This window comes from Pristis pectinata, chromosome 11, assembly GCF_009764475.1.
Source record: "Pristis pectinata isolate sPriPec2 chromosome 11, sPriPec2.1.pri, whole genome shotgun sequence".
Classification (NCBI taxonomy): Eukaryota; Metazoa; Chordata; class Chondrichthyes; order Rhinopristiformes; family Pristidae; genus Pristis; species Pristis pectinata.
In genome coordinates, this window is record NC_067415.1 from 11096238 (window position 1) to 11116899 (window position 20662).

Consider the following 20662-nt stretch of genomic DNA (forward strand, 5'->3'; position numbering starts at 1 on the left):
ACAAAGGTTGATGGTGTTGTGGATAGTGTGGAGGATTGTTGAAGATTTCAGAGGGACATTGATATGATGCAGAGCTGGGTTGCAAAGTGGCAGATGGAGTTCAATCTGGAGAAGTGAGGTACACTTTGGAAGGACAAACTCCAAGGCAGAGTACAAAGTTAATGGAAGGATTCTGGGTAGTGTGGAGGAGCAGAGGGATCTGCGGGGGGGGGCTCCATTTTCACAAATCCCTGAAAGTTGCCTTACAGGTGGATAGGGTAGTTAAGAAAGCTTATGGGATATTAGCTTTCATAAGATGAGGGACCGAGTTTAAGAGCTGCAAGGTAATGATGCAGCTCTATAAAACTCTGGTTAGACCACACTTGGAGTACTGTGTTCAGTTCTGGTCGCCTCATTATAGGAAGGATGTAGAAGCATTGGAAAGGGTGCAGAGGAGATTTACCAGGATGCTGCCTGGTTTAGAGTATGCATTCTGAGGAGAGACTAAGGGAGCTAGGGCTTTACTCTTTGGAGAGAAGGAGGATGAGAGGAGACATGATAGATGTATACAAGATATTGAGAGGAATAGATAGTGGACAGCCAGTGCCTCTTTCCCAGGGCACCAATACTCAATACAAGAGGGCATGGCTTTAAGGTAATGGGTGGGAAGTTCAGGGGAGATATCAGAGGAAGGTTTTTTACCCAGAGAGTCATTGGGGCATGGCATGTCCTGCCTGGGGTGGTGGTGGAGGCAGGTACATTGGTCAAATTCAAGAGATTACTGGGTAAGCATATGGAGGAATTTAAGAGAGGGATATGTGGGAGGAAGGGGTTAGATAGTCTTAGATGAGGTTTAAATGTCGGCACAACATTGTGGACCGAAGGGCCTGTATTGTAATATTCTATGTTCTGACAGCTGCTGTCTCTTGTGTCCCAACAGAGGACGATCCAGCAACTTGATTTAAAAAATGCATCTTAAGGGGAATCTTCAGAGGAAGTGGGAGGGTTTGGGAAGGGAGCTCCAAAGTTTAGCATCCAGGTGGTCAAAGGAAAAAGGTTTTAAAAAAAAATCAATAATAATGTGAAAGGGAAATTAATAAAGGATCCAAGGACATCAGTAAGTTTAAGCAAAAAGAGGGAGGAGATCATGGAGTCCAGTAAGTACAGAATTTTCCCATTTCTGTGACAGAAGGAGGCCACTTGGCCCATCGAATCAATGTTGGCTCACAGGGAAAGCCTATTCTCCCCACTAAATTTCCCTTGTCACTTAGTCTACCCACAACTCCATCAACTCCCCCACCTCACCCCCTGGACTCCACCACCCTCTTCCACAGCATCAATTTTCAACAATCAATTAACCTGTCAACTCTCACATCTTTGGGACATGGGAGGAAACTGGAGCACCTGGAGGAAGCCCACAGTCACAAGGAGAGCGTGCAAACTCCACACAGGTAGTACCCAAGGTTTTGATTGAACCTGGGTCACTGGAGCTGTGAGTCAAAGGTCTTGGTCTTGGTTTATTATTGTCACTTGTAGCGAGGTACAGTGAAAAACTTGTCCAGAATTTTAACTTTGTGGCGTGGAGAACTGGGAACCAATGTTGGTCAGTGAAAATTGTGATCAGTGTGGGATAGAATACAATGCATGGATGAGGCTTTTAGTGAGGGATTAAACATGACGAAGGAGGTGAGCAATCATACAGAGAACAGACCTGTGGCATTTATAGTGGAGAAGATAGGGTGTGGAATTCATTGCTGGCTCTTTTCCATGGACCATTGGTATTAGAATTGGTTTATTATTGTCAATTGTACCGAGGTACAGTGGAAAAACTTGTCTTGCATACCATTCATAGAGATCAGTTCATTACAACAGTGCGTTGAGGTAGTACAAGGTAAAGCAATACGGAATGCAGAATAAAGTGTCACAGCTACAGAGAAAGTGCAGTGCAGGTAGATAATAAGGTGCAAGGCCATAATGAGGTAGATTGTGAGGTCAGGAGCCCATCTTATCATACTAGGGAACTGCTCAATAATCATATACCAGTGGGATAGAAGCTGTCCTTGAGCCTGGTGGTATGTGTTTTCAGGCTTTTGTTTCTTCTGCTCAATGGGAGGGAGGGAGAAGAGAGAATCTCTGGGGTGGGTTGGGTCTTTAATTATGTTGGCTGTTTTACAGAGGCAGCGAGAAGTATAGACAGAATCTGTGGAGGGGAGGCTGGTTTTTGTGATGTGCTGGGCTGTGTCCACAACACTCTACAGTTTCTTGCAGTCACAGGAAGAGCAGTTGCTGTACCAAACTGTGATGCCTCCAGATAGGATGCTTTCTGTGGTGCACCAATAAAAGTTGGTGAGTGTCAAAGGGGACATGCCAAATTTCTTTAGCCTCCTGAAGAAGTAGGTGTCCTTTCTTGGCTGTGGTGTCTACATGGTTGGACCAGAACAGGCTACTGGTGATGTTCAATCCTAGAACTTGAAGCGCTCAACCTCAGCACCATTGATATAGACAGGAACATGTGCACTACCCCCATTCCTGAAGTCAATGACCAGCTCTTTTGTCTTGCTGACATTGAGGGAAAGCTTGTTGTCATGACACCATGTCACTAAGCTCTCTATCTCCATCTTGTACTCTGACTCATCATTATTTGAGATATGGCCCACTAAGGTGGTATCATCAGCAAACTTGAGTGTATAGGGAGTAGAGTTGGGGGCTGAGGACGCAGCCTTGTGGGGCACCGGTGTTGAGGAAAATCGTGCTGGAGGTGTTGCTGCCTATTCTTACTGATTGCGGTCTGTTGGTCAGGAAGTCAAGGATTCAGTTGCAAAGTTATTTTTGACACAGTGAAAAGCCAATCATACAGATCATTCCATACACAGATACATTGAGGTAGGAAAAGAAAAACAGAATGCAGAATATAGTGTTGCAATTACAGAGAAAGTACAGGGCAGGTAGACAAATGGAGTGCAAGGGCCACAGTGAGGTGGACTGGGAGAACAAGAGTTTAGCTTTTAGATCAGAGATGCTTTTCAGGGTGCATCCCTTGCCAACCCCTGGAGTTCTTGCAATCAAAGTTCTTGAATGGATTGCCCTGTTGGAATAAATGTGAGAATCAGAATCCAGGATTAATAAAACTGTACAAAGTTAGTGGTGTGGGTGGTTACCAAGATGGCATGCTAACATTGTCAGGGGATCCATCAGCATAAGTGTAATGGGCCAAGTGCTCTTCTGTTCTTTCAGTTTCTATAATTTTACCAGTGTCATACCCAGCTGGGGTGGTGGGTGCAACCAGGGTTTCGAGGGGATGTGATGGATACGGGTTGATAGTAACCTTCTGGTAAGCAAACATCTCTTGATCACCAGCTTTACATCCAGCCTAAATTTCACTTACAGAGAACAAGAATCATTAAAATAAACCCTCTAGTTATGACACGATTCGGTTTTATAAACCTCTGATGACTATTTAAGAGAACTTTAACTCGTAATTGGGAAAGACCCAAACTTTTTTCATGATGTTTAACCAGTTTCAGTGTAAAATTGAGGAAACAAGCTGGTTATTTTATAAGCTTGTTTTATTTCTGGTGTGTCAGTTCAAGCGATGGTTGATCTTAACTACTCTTTGTGCTGAAGAGCTTCATGAAACTGGTTCCCCTGTGCTGGAGGTGAAGGCATTTATCATTTCATCTTCAGTCTTTGGTGGTGCTGGAAGTAGAAGCAGTCAATGGTTTGAAAAGGAATGTGAGCAGGCATTTGTGGGAAGTAACTTGCAAGGAATGTAAAGATGGAACGGGGAATGGGACTGATTGGATTGCTCCACATGGAACTAGCATGGACTTGAAGAACAAAATGGCTTTCTTCTGCGTTGTAATGATTATGATTTTATATCCCAGAAACATGGCAGTTGATCGACTTCCATAAGACCATTGCACTGTGGGAAATGAGTTTTCGACCAATCTTCAAGTAGCATTTAAACGTCATTGACCTGAAGACTTATATTGTTTCTCTCTCTACAGATGCTGCCTGATCTACCAACTGTTTCCAGCACTTCCTGCTTCTATTTTGAAATGTGAGTTCTTTTGGTTATTGTTAATCTTAAAATTAAATAGTGTTACAACTGTCCTCCTTACAACATTATCAGGGAATATCTCTTCCCTTGGACAAATTCCATGTGAATCTTTAAGCTTTAATTAGTTATAGCACTGGATGTTGTGCAGTAAGTGAGATGGACAGTTAAATGATGGATAGTGGATGGTCCAAGCAGCCTTCTGAGTACTTTCTGATGCAATCCCACTCCTGTTCAAGAACTGTCCCTAGAACTGTGCATGCTTTATGGCACTTATTATTGATGTGCTAAAGACTTCTGAACGTGTGTGTGGCATTAGTTGTGAGATTAATAGCAATTTTTTTTCCCCCAAAGCTGAGTGTTGGGATATTTGAATGAAAACCATTTGAGGAGGGGTCTGATTATTTTCTGGTGCTGTTACAGTGAATTGATTCAGAGCTACACTGGTAACGGGAAGGCTAGGAGTAGGAATTCTTTTGGCAGCTTAGCTCAGGTCATTGAACTTTTTCTGTATTGAATCCAAGCATAGGATTTAAACCACGGATTTACGTACTGCAGACCATGCTTCCCCAATTGTATGGCCAGAAATCTTTCTCCTTTTTAATGGAAATAACCTATACTTCCTTGTTTCTAATAGTGTTATTTAATTTAATCACCAGCCATTGTTAGCAAGGTGGGACAATGTTGCAGCTGGTGGAGCTGCTGTCTCACACCATCAGAGACCCAGGTTCAATCCTGACCTCCGGTCCTGTCTGTGTGGAGTTTGCATGTTTTTCCTGTCACCGGGTGGGTTTCTTCCTAGCCATCTGGTTTCCTTCCACATCCCAAACACGTGTAGGTTGATGGTTTAATTGGCCACTCTAACTTGCCCCTAGTGTGTTGGTGAGTGGTAGAATTCAGGGGATTTGGTGGGAATATGGGGAGAATAAAATGGGATTAGTGCAGGAGTAGCATAAATGTCTGATTGATGGCCAGCACATACTCTATGAACCGAAGGGCCTGTTTCCATGCTGTATTTCTCTATGACTCTGTGACTGATGCATTATTGATGATTATTATTGCCAATAATCATCAGCCATTATTGCCAATTACATTTGAGAAGGTGGTGGTGAGATTTTAAGTTCAAAAATATACTTTATTGATAAATTATGTGCCAGTTATACAATTAGTCAAAGATTTCTTGACATTCATTTTGCCATCAAATCAATACCTACTCTTACAATGCATCAGTGCCATCTATAAAGTGTTTGAGATGCTGTTACACAGGGCTCAGCCCCTCAGTATCCAGTGAGCTTTTGTAGTGGCTGCACCAAGTTTCAGCACGTCCCTCAGCGCCTACTCCTGACCTTGGAATGTGCCAGTCGGCAGAGTTCACTTGTGGACGTCTCCTAAGGCCAACAAGATTTGGGCAGTCCAAGGTGTGTCTTTCACTGAGTTGATGGTCTTCCATCATCCAGATGTTCATCTGTGTGTGTCTGTCCTTGGGAACAGTGAACTACCTTCTTGAGCCACGTGTAGTCACTCAATGCAACTGGGGAGCTTTCTGGGCCATTCCACTGAGTGGTTAAGAGTCAACCACATCATAGCGAGTCTGGAGTTATTTCTAGTCAAAACCACACTGCGTTAGGTCAGTAGATTTTCCTCCCAGTACGACTTGCAATTTAAGTTTATTCAAATTTATCAGTGCTTTGTTTTAGTTGAACTTATTTAGCTGAATTTAAATTTACAGCGGGATTTTAACTCGTGTCTCCAGATCATTAGTCAAATAATGCTGCGGATGTTATTCAGCCAAAGTCTCTAGGGCATTATCAATAAGTCTCAATCACAATAAAAAAAAGTTAAACAAGGGGCACATGACGCTTAAGGATAAAAGAAACAGGAGCTTTTGAACGTAGTACGTGGTTTCTGCTAGCGAAACCAACTGGGAAGGTAGTGTAAGTGCTCACTCAAGTTACTGGCTGGGATTTAAACATCAGCCGGCTTTACGGAGTGTGGCAGATGACCACAACAAATAAGCAAATGCTTGGCATCATTGGGAAGATAATCGGCCTCTTGTGATGTAAAGTTTAAAAACATGCAAAATTTCCCCCCGTGGTAATGTCAGAGGGAAATTCCAATCCAAATTACGCAGAATTTATTCAGGGGAAAAATGCACAGAGAAAACAGTCAGTTCTGAAATCCAGACCTGATTAATGTGAAAGATTTTGTCCAGCACTTAAACTGCAATTTAGTACCTTTGAAAGAGTTTCCACTTGATCTTCAGTAAACCTGATGTTGCAGTGACTGTTTTATACTCATCCAAGACATCCTGCAAGGAGTGGGGTTTTTTCTGGCGAGAGATCTCAAGCTGCTGGTGTGGGAGCATGAGAACATGAGAAATAGGCCATTTGGCTCTGAGCCTGCTGCACAATTTGTCAAGACCTTGGCTGATCTACCTCAGCCCATTTCCCTGCACTATCCCCAGATCCTTTGATTTTTCTAATATCTGGAAATATATCAACCTCTGTTTTGAATGAACTCAATGACTGAGCTTCCATAGTCCTCCAGGGTAGAGAATGCCAAAGAATTTTTGACTTCTAAATGAAGAAATTTCTCCATCTCAGTCCCAATGGCCAACCCCTTGTTTTGAGATCGTGCTCCTACTTTTTGGACTCCATTGCTAGCAGGAAATGTCTTCCCTGCATCCAGCATGAAAAACCCTTTAAAATTGTGTAAGTTTCAATGAGATCTCATTTTTATTTTTCTAAACTTTAAGGAGTACAAAGTAAACCTTATCTTCCTAGAACCAGTGGAGTGATTTTTTTTTTTGCTGCATTGACCTATAAGTCCTTTCTTGGTTAAGGAGACCAAAATTAAATGCAATACTCCAGGTGATGTCCCACCAAGGACAGGATAATTGCAGTTAGACATTTTTATTCATGTACTTTAATCCTTTCATAATAAATGCCAACAAACCATCTGCCTTCTCAGGTGCTTGCTTCACTTGCACGTTGGCTTTCAGTGACTTGTGTACAAAGAACCTAAGTCCTTCGATGTTCACCATAACCCAGTCTCTCACCATTTCAAAAATAAGCTGCTTTTCTGTTGTGTGCACCAAAATGGATACCTTCACATTCTTCCACATTATATTGCATCTGCCAAGTTCTTGCCTACTCACTCGGCTTGAATACCCACTAAAAACCTTCCCACATCCTTCTCTCTGCTCACAATCCCACGTAGTTGACTACCATTAGCAAACTTAGAAATATGACACAAACAATAGAATGCTGGAAGAACTCAGTGGGTCAAGCAGCACGCTTGGATCCAGAACTGGCTTGCCAGTAGTAGACAAAGGGTGGTGGTTGAAGGGACTTATTTGGGCTGGAGGACTGTGAGTAGTGGTGTTCCACAGGGATGTGCTGAGACCGCTGCTGTTTGTGATGTACATAAGTGACCTGGATGAGTATATTAATTGATGGGTTAGTAAGTTTGCAGACGATACCAAGATTTGTGGAGCTGTGAATAGTGTAGAAGACGGGCGATGGATACAGTGTGATATAGATCAGCTGCAGATGTGGGCAGATGGTGTTTAACCAGGATAACTGTGAGGTGTCGCACCTTGGTAGGACTAATGTCAAGAGGCAGTACACTCTTAAGGGCAAGACCCTTAACAGTGTTGAAGAGCAGAGAGACATTGGGGTGTTTATTGGTATTGGATTATTATTATTATTGTTATTGTCACTTGTACCAAGGTACAGTGAAAAGCTTGTCTTACAAACCCATCATACAGGTCAATTCATTACACAGTGCAGTTACACTGAGTTAGTACAGAGTGCATTGATGTAGTACAGGTAAAAACAATAACAGTACAGAGGAAAGTGTCACAGCTACAGAGAGTGCAGTGCAATAAGGTGCAAAGCCACAAGAAGATGGATCATGAGGTCATAGTCCATCTCATTGGATAAGGGAACCGTTCAATAGTCTTATCACAGTGGGGTAAAAGCTGTCCTTAAGTCTGGTGGTACGTGCCCTCAGGCTCTTGTACCTTCCACCTGATGGAAGAGGAGAGAAGAGAGAATGTCCTGGGTGGGTGGGATATTTGATTATGCTGGCTGCTACACCAAGACAACGAGAGGTAAAGACAGAGTCCAAAGAGGGGAGGCTGGTGTCTGTGATGCACTGGGCTGTGTCCACAGCTCTCTGCAGCTTCTGGTTCTGGGCAGAGCAGTTGCTGTACCAAGCTGTGATACATCCAGATAGGATGCTTTCTATGGTGCATTGGTAAAAGCTGGTGAGAGTCAAAGGGGACAAACCAAATTTCTTTAGCCTCCTGAGGAAGTAGAGGCACTGGTGAGCTTTCTTTGCTGTGGTATTTATGTGATTTGACCAGGACAGGCTGTTGGTGATGTTCACTCCCAGGAACTTGAAGCTCTCAACCCTCTCGACCTCTGCACCATTGAAGTAGACAGGTGCATGTACACCACCCCCTTTCCTGAAATCAATGACCAGCTCTTTTGTTTTGCTGACACTGAGGGAAAGGTTGTTGTCATGACACCATTCCACTAAGCTCTCTATCTCCTTCCAGTGCTCCTACTCATCGTTGTTTGAGATACGGCCTACAATGGTGGTATCATCTGCAAACTTGTAGATGGAGTTAGAGCAGAATCTGGCCACACAGTCAACTCATTGAAAGTGGTTACACAGGTAGACAGGGTGGTTAAGAAGGTTTATGGAAAGCTTGCTTTCATTAATTAAGATATTGAGTACAGGAGTCAAGAAGTTATGATGCATCTCTATAGAACTCTGGTTAGGCCCCATTTAGAGTATTGTGTGCAATTCTGGTCACCTCACTATAGGAAGGATATCGAGGCTTTGAGAGGGTGCGGAGGAGGTTTACTAATATGCTGCCTGGATTACGGCATGTTTTATCAGGAGAGGCTGGGCAAACTTGGGCTCTTTTTTTTCTTTGGAGTGGCAGAGGCTGAGGGGTGATCAGTTGGAAGTGTATAAAATTATGAGGGGCATAAATAGGGTGGACAAGCAATATCTTTTTCCCATTATTGAGTGATCAATACCAGAGGGGACATGCATTTAAGGTAAAAGGGGGTTGGGTTTTTTACTGAGAGAGTGGTGGATACCTGGAATGTGTTGCCTGACAGGGTGGTTGAGGCAAATTCATTGGGGGATTTTAAGAGGGCCTTGGATGGGCACATAGGCATTCTGTAGGGATATGGGCATTCTGTAGGTAGGAGGGAATAGCTAGGTCAGCTCAACATTGTGGGCCAAAGGGCCTGTTTTGTGCTGTATTGTTCTATGAGTGAAGGCAAAAGGTCATAGAGCTATACAGCATGGGAAACAGGCCCTTTGGCCCAACATGTCCATGCTGATCATGTTGCCTAACTAAGCTAGTCCCAGTTGCCTGCATTTGACCTAAACCTCTCCTATCTATGTATCTGTCCAAATGTACCCACCTCTACCACTTCCCCTGGCTGCTCGTTCCATATACCCAGCATTGTCTGTGTGTAAAAGTTGCCCCTCAGGAGGCTTTTAAATTTTTCCCCTCTCAATTTAAACCTATGCCCTCTAGTTTTGGAATCCCCTACCCTGGACAAAAGACTGTGTGGCAATTTGCCTCATCTATGCCCCTTGTGATTTTATACGCCTCTATAAGATCGCCCTCAACCTCCTATCTCCAGGTTTAAAAAAAAGTCCTAGCCTATCCGGCCTCTCCTTATAATTCAAATCCTCCTGTCCCAGTAACATCCTCATAAATCTTTTTTGCACCCTTTCCAAGTGAATGGCATCCTTCCTATAGCAGGGTGACCAGAACTGCGCACAATGCTACAAATATGGTCTCACCAACATCCTGTACAGGTGTAACATTATGTCCCAACTCTTGTACTCAGTAGCCTGACCAATGAATGCAAGTGTGCCAAATGCCTTCTTCACCACCCTGTCTACCTGTGTCACCACTTTCAAGGAACTATGTACCTGCACCCCAAGGTCTCTCTGTTCTACAGCACTCCCCAGAGCCCTACCATTTACCCTGGGTTGTCTTACAAAGTGCAACACCTCGCATTTATCTGAATTAAACTCCATCTGTCACTTCTCGGCCCACTTGCCCAGCTGATCAAAGCTCTCATTGTAATCTTAGATAACCTAAGTCGATGTTATGGATCAAGTTTTTTTTTTGTTCCAGATTTGAGTTCTTCCAGTGTCTTCTTTTATTTTCCCAGATTCCAACATCTGTAGTCTTTTGTCATCTGAGAAATATGACATTAGGTCCCCTCTGGTAGATTTTGTTGATTCTGAACGGCTGGGACCACAGCACAGATCCATGCGGTCCCTCAGTGTTACAGCATGCACACCTGAGAACAAAGTGATTAGAGTCAAAGGATTATACAGTGCAGAAACAGGCCCTTCGGCCTAATGTGTCCATGTTGACCAAGTTGCCTTTTTATTCTTGAGACACTCAGCAGGTCAGGCAGCAACCACTGGGAGAAAAAAAAATCAACCTCCGAGGTCCAGGATGAAGTTCTAATGAAGGGTCCTGTATCTAAGAGGTTGACTGTTCCTCTTTCCATAGATGCGGCCTGACCTGCTGAGTGTTTCCAGCATTTTCTGTTTTTTTTATTACTTTAGATTTCCAACATCTGCAGTATTTTTATTTTTAATTTTAATTTTCATCCATTGATTCCCACTCTTTGCCCCAGTTCTCAATCCATGTGGGTATGTTGCACCCAATTCTGTGTGCTCCAACCTAGGGAGGTGCAGCGGTGCTGCTACCTCAATGATCCAGTGACCCAATTTCAATCCTATCCTCTGGTGTTGTCAGTGTGGAGTTTGCACATTCTCCTTGTGATTATGTATGTTTGCCCAGATGCTCTGGTTTCATCCCACATCCCAGAGACATGCTGGTTGGTTAATTCGTTATTGTAAATTAGCCCTGCTGTAGGTGAGTGGTAGGAGCATCAACAGAGTTGATGGACACGTGAGGGAGAATAGTTTCCTGGGAAATATACAGGGGAATGAGATGAAACTGATGCAGTTGCTTTGAAATCTGACATAGACTTGATGGACCAAATGGCCTCTTTCTATTGTGAGAAATATGAGAATCTTGTTGACTCACCTCCTGTGTGATAGCTTATCAAAAGCCTTCTGAAATCTAAACGTACCACATCCACTGATCCCACCTTATCTATTCTACTTGTCACATCCTCAAAGTACTCCATTAGATCAGCTTCCTTTCAGAAGCAGTTTTAACAGCTCAGTCCTACTATTCCTTTCAAGGCCTTCTCCTATTGCAGCCATTTTCCCTACTGGAAGGACAGTGAATCCATTCTATCAAATTCTTCCTCAAGTAACAACATATTGTATTTTTGAACTGATCAAAAGTGCTCCCAAACATATAGTTTCTACACTATTTCTTATAACTTTGGATAAGATCACATTGGCCAGAGAAGACCATCACAGTCCATCACGGGCACAACCCTCCCCACCACTGACAGCATCTACAGGAGGTGCTGCCTCAAGAAAGCAGCATCTACCTTCAAGGATCCCCACCATGTCCTCTTTTTGCTGCTACTGTCAGGGAGGAGGTACAGAAGCCTGAAGTCCCATATCACAAGGCTCAGGAACAGCTACTTTCCTATATCCATCAGATACTTGAACCAACCTGTACAACCCTAACCCTACCTCAGCAACGGAACACTAAGGGACTACTTCTTGCACAACCACAGACTTGCCTCTGTGTATTTTTTTTCACAGTGATGTCTTGTTTTGCAGTCTCTTTTTCTTCACTGTGTCGTATATTTTATGTAAAATTTATGTTCTGTGTGTTATCTGTATTTATGTGCCTGTGATGCTATTGTATCTGTACCTCACAATACTTGTGCATATGACAATAAACTCAACTTGACTTGACCAACAAAAGCATAACATTTACACTGTCTTAAACCAACTGCCACTGATTGCTTCATCTTCAATTGTCGGTCATTAATGGAGACAGTACTTTGTTTAGCAGTCCATTTCCTCCGTAATTAAGGGTTTATAACCACAGGAGGAGACTTCATTGAATTATTAATAAGATCAGAGGTGAGATAAGGAAAAAACCTCATCTCATGAATAGTTGGATGTTGGAGCTCATTGTCTGCAGCTGCTATGAAAGCATAAGCTTTGGGGAAACAAAGGACTGCAGATACTGGAATCTAGATGAAAAACACAGTGCTTTAAAGATCTTTGGATAAGAGGCATTAGATACAAGACCACAGACCAAGTCTGGTAACCTAAATAGCTCCACTTTAGTCAGCACAGATTTGACGAGCTGAGTGGTCTCCCTCCAAGCCCTAAATTTCAATGGTTCTACATCTACCCTGTTCCAGGAACATCAACCAAAGGGTCAAGGAGGCCCCAAGGTTTTTCCTGATAGGTGGAAATAGCATTTTGCAGCCTTTCCTTCCATTCAATACTATGTACTTACCAGCTTGGTCTTGTCTGAAGGCTTCACTGGGAGTCCCAGTGGAGCAATGTTTGGGAATATTTATTCATTTACAGAATGTGACCTTCTCTAGCAAGGCCAGCCGTTGAGAAGGTGGTGGGGACCACCTCCTTAAACCCATGCAGTCATTGCAGTGAAGGCCAGCTGGCAATGCTGTTGGGTTGGGAGCTCCAGAACTTAGAGCAGGTAAAAGGAAAGAATGGCTATATATTTGCAGGTTAGGATGTTGCTGCACTTGTCCTTTGAGATGTGCCAGCTACCTTCAAAGGTTACAGATTTACATTGCCAAAGTTATTGCAGTGCATGTTGTAGATGGTATGCGCTGCAGCCCTGGAGCTATGGTGGGGGACGATAGAAATGTCTAGGGTGGTGGATGGGTGCTGATAAGTTGTTTCATTATGGATGGTGTTCAGCTTATTGAGTGTTTTAGGTCAGCCCGAGTCCACTAAAGGTGTGACTATAGTTTTTAAGTATGTTCCCTAATACTATAATCCTCTAGAAACCAGTTTTCCTCTTTCGACCCTCTCAGTTCAGATTCAGATTAGTTTATCATATACACCAGGGTGCAGTGAGATTCCTTGCTTGCATAAAGCTCAGAGTAAACAGTATACACAGTAATAATAAAAACAAGGAGTGCAAAACGAGAATGGTGTAACAATTGTAGCGCATTCTAAAGTAGTGCAATAAGAAATGTTAAAGTGACAATAACTGAATAACCAAGAGAGGTAGAATTAAGAGTCTGAGAACGTGGCAGCACCACCGGGAAGGGGTTTTAAAGGAGATGATTGGATCAGAAGTCTGACAGCAGTGGGGAAGAAACTGTTCTCGAGTCTGGTCATCTGGGCTTTCAAGCTCCTGTATCTCCTCCCAGAAGGTAGAAGAGAGGAAAAAAAACGACCAGGGTGGCAGGCATCATTGACAATACCATTAGCCTTCCTGAAACAATGCACCGTGAAGACGGACTGGATGGAAGGAAACGAGGAGCCTGTGATGGTTCCCCTAAGTACCCTGACAACTTTGAACTAATCACCCCATTTACTTTCCAAATTGCAGTAATATAACATTGGTTTGTGTAATCTCTCCTTTTAACTAAATACTTGAAGTCCAAATAGCATTCTGGTGAATCTATGTTGTTTCCTCCAAGTAGAGATAATTTCTTATTATGGTTATTGCGGCATGGACGTCACTCACAAGGCTAGCATCTACTCCTGTCCCTCATTACTCTGAGAAAGTGGTGGTCAGCCACAGTCTTGAAATACTCCAGTTCTTCTGGTGAAAGGACACCACAATATTGTTGGGTAGCCAGTTCCAAGGTTTAGACCCAGTGGCTTTGAAGAAATGGTGACAGAATGATGTAGGTTGTGATTTTCCCATGTAGCTGCTTGCCCTTGTTGGTAACAGAAGTCACAAGCTTAGGAAGTATTATCAGAGCAATATAGGTGAGTAAATGCAGGGAACTTATTTGTGTTCAGTTTTGGTCACCCTGACATAGGAAAGATGCCATTAAGCTGGAAAGAGTGCAGAGGAGATTTACGAGGATGTTGCCAGGACTTGAGGAACTGAGTAAGGGAGAGAGCTTGAACAGGTTGGAAGTGTAGGAGAATGAGGGGTGATCTTATAGAGGTGTATAAAATCATGAGGGGCACTGACAGGGTGAATGCATTTTGTCTATTTTTCCCAGGGTTGGGGTATCAAGAACCAGAGGGTATAGGTTTATGGTGAAGGGAGAGATTTAACAACAACCTGAGGGGAAACTTTTTCACCCAGAGGGTGGTGTGTATATGGAATGAGCTGCCAGAGGAAGTGGTTGAAGCAGGTACATTAACAGCATTTAAAAGGTACTTGGACAAGTACATGGATAGGAAAGGTTTAGAGGGATATGGACCAAACACAGGCAAATGGGACTAGCTTAGATGAGCAGCTTGGTCGGCATGGACCAGTTAGGTCGAAGGCCTGTTTCTGTGCTGTATGACTCTGACTCTGTAGATTGTAAAATGGTGCTGCTACTCTGCACCACTGCTGGACAGTGTGAGTGCTGGATAAGATGCAGACTGCTTTGTTTTGGATGGTGAAAATCAAAACTACGACTGCTGAAAATCTGAAATTTATACTAATACTCAGCTGGTTAGTCAGCATCTGGGGAAGAAGAAACAGTCAATATTTCAGGTTCAATACCCTTTGGAAAATGGCCTAGGGCCTGAATTGTTGACTCTGTGCCTATGATGCTGCTGCAAATAAGTTTTCCATTGCACCTGTGCACACATGTACTTGTGCATATGTCAATAAACTTGACTTTGACTTTTCATGCATGTTGACTGACCAGTTGAGTATTTCCAGCATTTGCTGTTTTTATTGTCCTGGGTGGCATTGAGTCTCATGCTGCCTGGGGCACTGCACAAATTCTGTACCTTCGTTCACATCCGTCCACTAGCTGACTCACCTAAAAAAAAAATGACACTTCCAATACCAGTACACTGATCTGGTAAACGTGACCAAGCAAATGCAGAACATTGTGACTCAAAGACTAAAAATAAAACAATGATACTACCTTATTTCACTCACAGTTAACTCTCTATTTGACTAAAAGCACAATTTCTATCTTACAGGATCTTTGCAATGACAGTTGGGGTAAACAGTATCAAGTGGATGAGAGCGGCTTAGATAACAACGTTACTTGGTCTCTGGAAACTGCAGGAGGTTAGAATTGCCACAGTCTTCTGTGGAAAAACAACCCACAAGGTATTTATCATATTTATTCATCCTTGTAAGGAGATTTGTTAGTGCTGTTGGGAAAGGTTTAAACCATGCTGGCAAGGGAAAGGAGTCCAGAGTAGATGTTTGGATGGGGAGGTACAGTCACCTAAAAGAGAGAAGTTAGTCCAGTAGGCAAAGCAGGAGGATAAATGCATGTGAGGAGAATATAATGTTAAATTGCTTCCAATATAATGTAAGGAGTCTAAGAGTAGATGTTTGGATGGGGAGGTACAGTCACCTAAAAGAGAGAAGTTAGTCCAGTAGGCAAAGCAGGAGGATAAATGCATGTGAGGAGAATATAATGTTAAATTGCTTCCAATATAATGTAAGGAGTCTAATAAGGTAGATGAACTCAAAGATTTAATTAACACTTGGGACTACAGTACTGTTGCCAACACTGAGACATGGTTGAAAGATGAGCCATAGGGGTAGAGATGAGGAACAAAAAGGGTGTTGTCACTTTGTTGGATGTGTGTTACAGACCTCCTAACAGTCAACAGGGCAGAGAGGAACAAATATGTAGAAAAATAGGAGAGAGATGTGATAAAATTAGGGTTATAGTACAAGGGAATTTCAATTTCACAAATATTAACTGGCATTGCCTTGGCGTAAAAGGCTCGGGGGAGGGGGTGAAATTTTTGAGGTGTGTCCAGGAGAACTTTTTGACACAGTATGCAGATAGACCAATGAGAGAAGGAGCTTTACTGGACCTTGGGGAATGCAGCTGATCTGGTGGAGGGAGTGTCAATGGGGGAGTGTTAAGGAGACAGTGATTCCAAAGTGTTCATGGAAAAAGATAGGGATGGACCAGGAATTAAGGTCTTTTAAATGGGTGGGGGGTGGGGGGAAGACAAAACTCATTAAAATAAGACAGGACATGGCAAAGGTAGCTTGAGAGCACCTACCTGAAGATTAGACTACATCTGCATGGTGGGAAGCATTCAGAAATAGCAGGGTCATCATGTTCCTGTAAGAGTGAAAGCCAAGGGTAACAAGTACAGGGAACCCTGAATGTTGAGGGACATTGAGGGTTGGATAAAGAGAAAAACATATGGAAGGTATAGAGGACTAAAGGATGCCTGTCAAGAGTATAACCAAGTATAGGGTGATGTTTAAAAAGGAAATTAGGAAGGCAAAGAGGGGCCACAAAATATCACTGGCAGATCGGATCAAGGTAAATCCGAAGGCATTTTATAAGTATGTTAAAGGTAAAAGAATAACCAGGGAAAGAGTAGGCCCTATTATGGACATCAGAGTCAATCTAAGATAACCAATCTTAGAAAGTGGGGTTCTAAATGAATACTTTTCATCAGGATTCACAAAGGAATTGGGAGGATTCAGTGAAGGAGAAGGTGAAATTCTTGAGCAAGTCTCCTTAAATAAAGAAGAGGTACTCAATGTCTTAGAAGGCTTAGAGGTGGATAAATCCCCAGGGCTGGATGAGATTTATCCCAGGCTACTATGGGATGCAAGGGAAGAGATAGCTGGGGCTCTGTCTGACAGTTTTCAATCTTCACTGGACACAAGTGAGGTACCAGATGATTGGAGGACAACAAATGTGATCCCCTTTTTCAAGGTGCATCGATGAGGGCAGGGCAGTAGAAGTAGCTTACATGGACTTCAGTAAGGCCTTTGACAATGTCCCACATGGGAGACTGGCTCAAAAGGGACCAGGACCAAATTGGTCTGGGCCAAATTGGCAAACTGGATCCAACATTGGCTTGGCAATAGGAGACAGAAGGTGATGGCAGAGGGTTTTTTTGTGATTGGATACCTATGACTAGTGTTGTTCCACAAGGATCGGTGCTGGGACCCTTGATGTTCAGAAGATATGTTAATGATTTGGTTATGAATGCAGGAGGCATAATCAGCAGGTTTGCAGATGAAGGTTGGTGTAGTTGTGACAATGTGCAGGGTAGTCTTAGGCTACAGGGTGATATCGATGTGTTGGTGAAATGGGTTGAGAAATGGCAGATGGAGCTTAATCCTGATCAATGTGAGGTGATGTATTTTGGAAGTACTATTGAGGCTAGGACATACGCTATGAACAGTAAGGTCCGAGGGAGTATTGTGGAACAGACGAATCTTGGCATACAAATCCAAATATCCTTGAAGGTAGCAGAGCAAATAGATAGAGGTTAATAACATATATGGGATACTGTCCTTCATAAGTCACTTCATTGAATACAAGAGCTGAGACCTCAGGAAGACACCTTTGTCAGCATAGACAAGTTGGGCTGAAGGGCCTGTTTCCATGCTGTATAACCCTATGATTCTATAACTCCCCTTCACACAGAGGTCAGCAGAAATCTGCCTCTTTCTCTTCTCAAATACGACATGCTTGGAAGAACTGAAAATGTCAACACTGAAATTAATAGATTTTTGATTAAGCGAGGATATCAAATGATGCAAAATCACAACAGGTAAATGGAGCTGAGATTAGCCAAGTGTAACTAAATGGCTTAATGGTCTCACACTGTTATGTTACTGCGTAGAGCCCAGACTGATAGGGTGACATGCCCCTCTTATATGAAAGAAAAAGGCTTGTTATTTTAGTTTTTGTTGCTCTCTCACCATTGCACAAATGTAATCAAATACTCTACTCAATTTATAATTCACTCACCTCGGAGTGAGAAGGCAGGGTTTAAGACCCACTCTCAGACACGAGTTCCAAAGTCTATAATGGCACTTCAGTGGGGTGCTGAGGGAGTGCTACATTGTTGGAGGTGCCAACAATGCAGTACTCCCTCTGCACTGCACAAAAGTATCAGCATCAAATTTGGCACGCGTGTCCAAAATTCAAACAAGAAGTTAAACTTTGACTTCACCTCCCCTTCTCTTATGGACAGTGTTTCAATGAAGTGCAAGAGCTTCATCCTGTCTGATATTTATCCCTTAATCCACATCACAGAGCAAATTATCATTGCTGGGAGTTGTGAGAGAAAATTAGTACCATATTTCCAACATCATATGCTTTGTCCTTACTTCAAACCAGTTCATTACTGTAGAGTGATGCAATGTAGCTGGTGATATATAAATGCAAATTGATCCTTTCTTTTATAATCTCTTAGCTTGCCAGAGAGCTGGCGTCAGGATTGGTGACATTTAGATCTGCACAGACCTGGAAGCTAAATCGACCCTGTGGTTATGGGTGGAGTAATGATAAAAGGAAAAGTCTGCAAATGATAAAAATCTGAACCAAATCACAATGTGCAGGAAATGTATTGTGTTTGAGGATAGAGACAGATTATTTTTTTTCCAGAAATGGCAGACCTGGCAGAGAGTTTGAAGTGAAATTCCCCTTTACGGCTCACAGCAGCAACTTGTGCTGAGTTGGGATGGGCTAATTGTAACTAGCTTATGATCTCTCTGGAAAGCAAACACAGTTCCCTGTGTAGGAGTGGGCTTTACTCCACAAACAACTCTTTCAATGCCGAGACACCCATAGAACATAGAACACTACAGCATGGTACAGGCCCTTCAGCCCACAATGTTGTGCCGACATTTTATCCTGCTCTGAGATCTATCCAATCCTTCCCCTCCCACATAGCCCCTTATTTTTCTATCATTCATGTGTCTATCTAAGAGTCTCTTAAATGTCCCTAATGTATCTGCCCCCACAACCTCTGCTGGCAGTGCGTTCCACGCACCCACCACTCTGTTTAAAAACAACTTACCCCTGACATCCCCCTTACACCTTCTTCCAATCACCTTAATATTATGTCCCCTCCTTTGGGTTTAACCCACTTTGCAACATTTGTAAAACTGAGCTTATCCAAAAGTTTGGGAGATCAAGTGTAAAGGGACTGTTAATAGCAAGACCCTTAGTTGTGTTCATGTACAGAGGGACCTTGGGGTCCAAGTCCATAACTCCCTGAAAGTGGCTGCACAGGTTGATAGGGTGGTAAGGAAGGCATATGGCATACTTACCTTTAGTCAAAGCACCGAGTTCAAGAGTCAGGAAGTTATGTTGCATCTTTATAAAACTCTGGTCACATCAGGAGTATTGTGTTTATTAGCTTGGCACTACATCGTGGGCCAAAGGGTCTGTTCTTGTGCTGTTCTATGTTCTAAAACTCTGCGGACTAAATCTTTATGCATACTAAGTCCTGCTTGTACTCTCTGACCCTCATTAGCTCTTTTTCCTGCAACCTCAATTTTCATTATTGTCTTCAAATCCTTACAAGATCTTGCCCTTCCATATCCCTGTAGCATCCAACCATCCTTCAAAGCATTCGAGTTTTCTGCAGTCCACAAATTCTGCTCTACTGTGTGTTCCTGATTTATGTCATTCTGCTCATGCCAACCATGCCTGCAGGTGCTTCAGCCGTAGAATTTCCTCCCCCAAACTCTGTGTCCGCATTTCTCTGCTTCTCCATAAAATCTTTTTCTTTGACTGAACTTTTGGTCACACGGGCAGTATCTCCTTGTATAACTCTGTGTGAGGTGTTATTTGATTGCATTACTTTGAAGGAAATATCTTAAGGCATCTTATTGTATTAAAGATGCCACAAAAATGGAACCTTCTGTTATAATGGTCACTATTTTCCATTAAAATTGCCAGTTATTCTCATTCTGTTTATATCTGCACTGCACTTTCTCCACAGCTGTTATACTATATTCTGCATTCTGTTTACTAACCCAATGTACTTATACATGGCATGATCTGCCTGGATGGCACACAGACAAGTTTCTCACTGTATCTCGGTATACGTGACAATAATAAACCAAATTCCGATATGCTATCCATGGGAATAATAGGTAGTGGATGAGATTCCACCTCTCTCAGTCGCAGTCTCACACTAAACACACAGCCACACACATCTTCTGCAAATGACAGAAATTTAAACTGTTTCAAGTGCTCAGATCTTGAAACAGTTTCCAAATGTCTCTGATAATCAAACACATGTAGAAAAACTTTTTCTACAAGTAATAATAATTTCATTTAAAAATACATTTAATTGACATTTTTTTAAAAATGTAAAACAAATCAAGACATTTTCCTTTGCAAGTGAAACAAAGGACTGCAGATGCTGGAATCTCGATGAAAAACACGATGATGCCGGAGGAACTCAGCAGGCCAGGCAGCATCCATGGAGAAAAGCCAGCAATCAACGTTTCGGGTCAGGTCCTGAAGAAGGGTCCTGACCCAAAACATTGACCTCCTGTTTTTTTTCCACAGATGCTGCCTGGCCTACTGAGTTCCTCCAGCATCATTGTGTTTTTCATTTTCCTCTTCATTTTTAATGAAGATTGGTAACCCTATTCAATTGAATGGGCCGCGTTAGATGCACTGATATAAATCTGAGGGGCTGGATACAAAGTATATCCAACCACTCAGCTCGGGAAACTATGAAGCAAGAAGACAACTGTCTCGGCATCTGATCACCAGCATG

At 42.7% G+C, this 20662-nt stretch overlaps 1 protein-coding gene across 3 annotated transcripts in view; it reads left to right on the top strand.

Annotated features, from left to right (window-relative positions):
* The window catches only part of LOC127575817 (P2Y purinoceptor 8-like), a 60375-nt gene that overhangs the window by 18354 nt on the left and 21359 nt on the right, over positions 1-20662 (top strand). The window contains exons 1-3 of one of the 3 annotated variants that reach the window (XM_052025946.1): positions 2232-2325; positions 3987-4039; positions 15119-15251. The gene's annotated coding sequence lies outside the window, so the exon portion shown is untranslated. Of the gene's footprint in view, positions 1-2231; positions 2326-3971; positions 4040-15118; positions 15252-20662 lie in introns of those variants that run through there. The other 2 variants (XM_052025947.1, XR_007957129.1) reach the window with 2 other exon arrangements.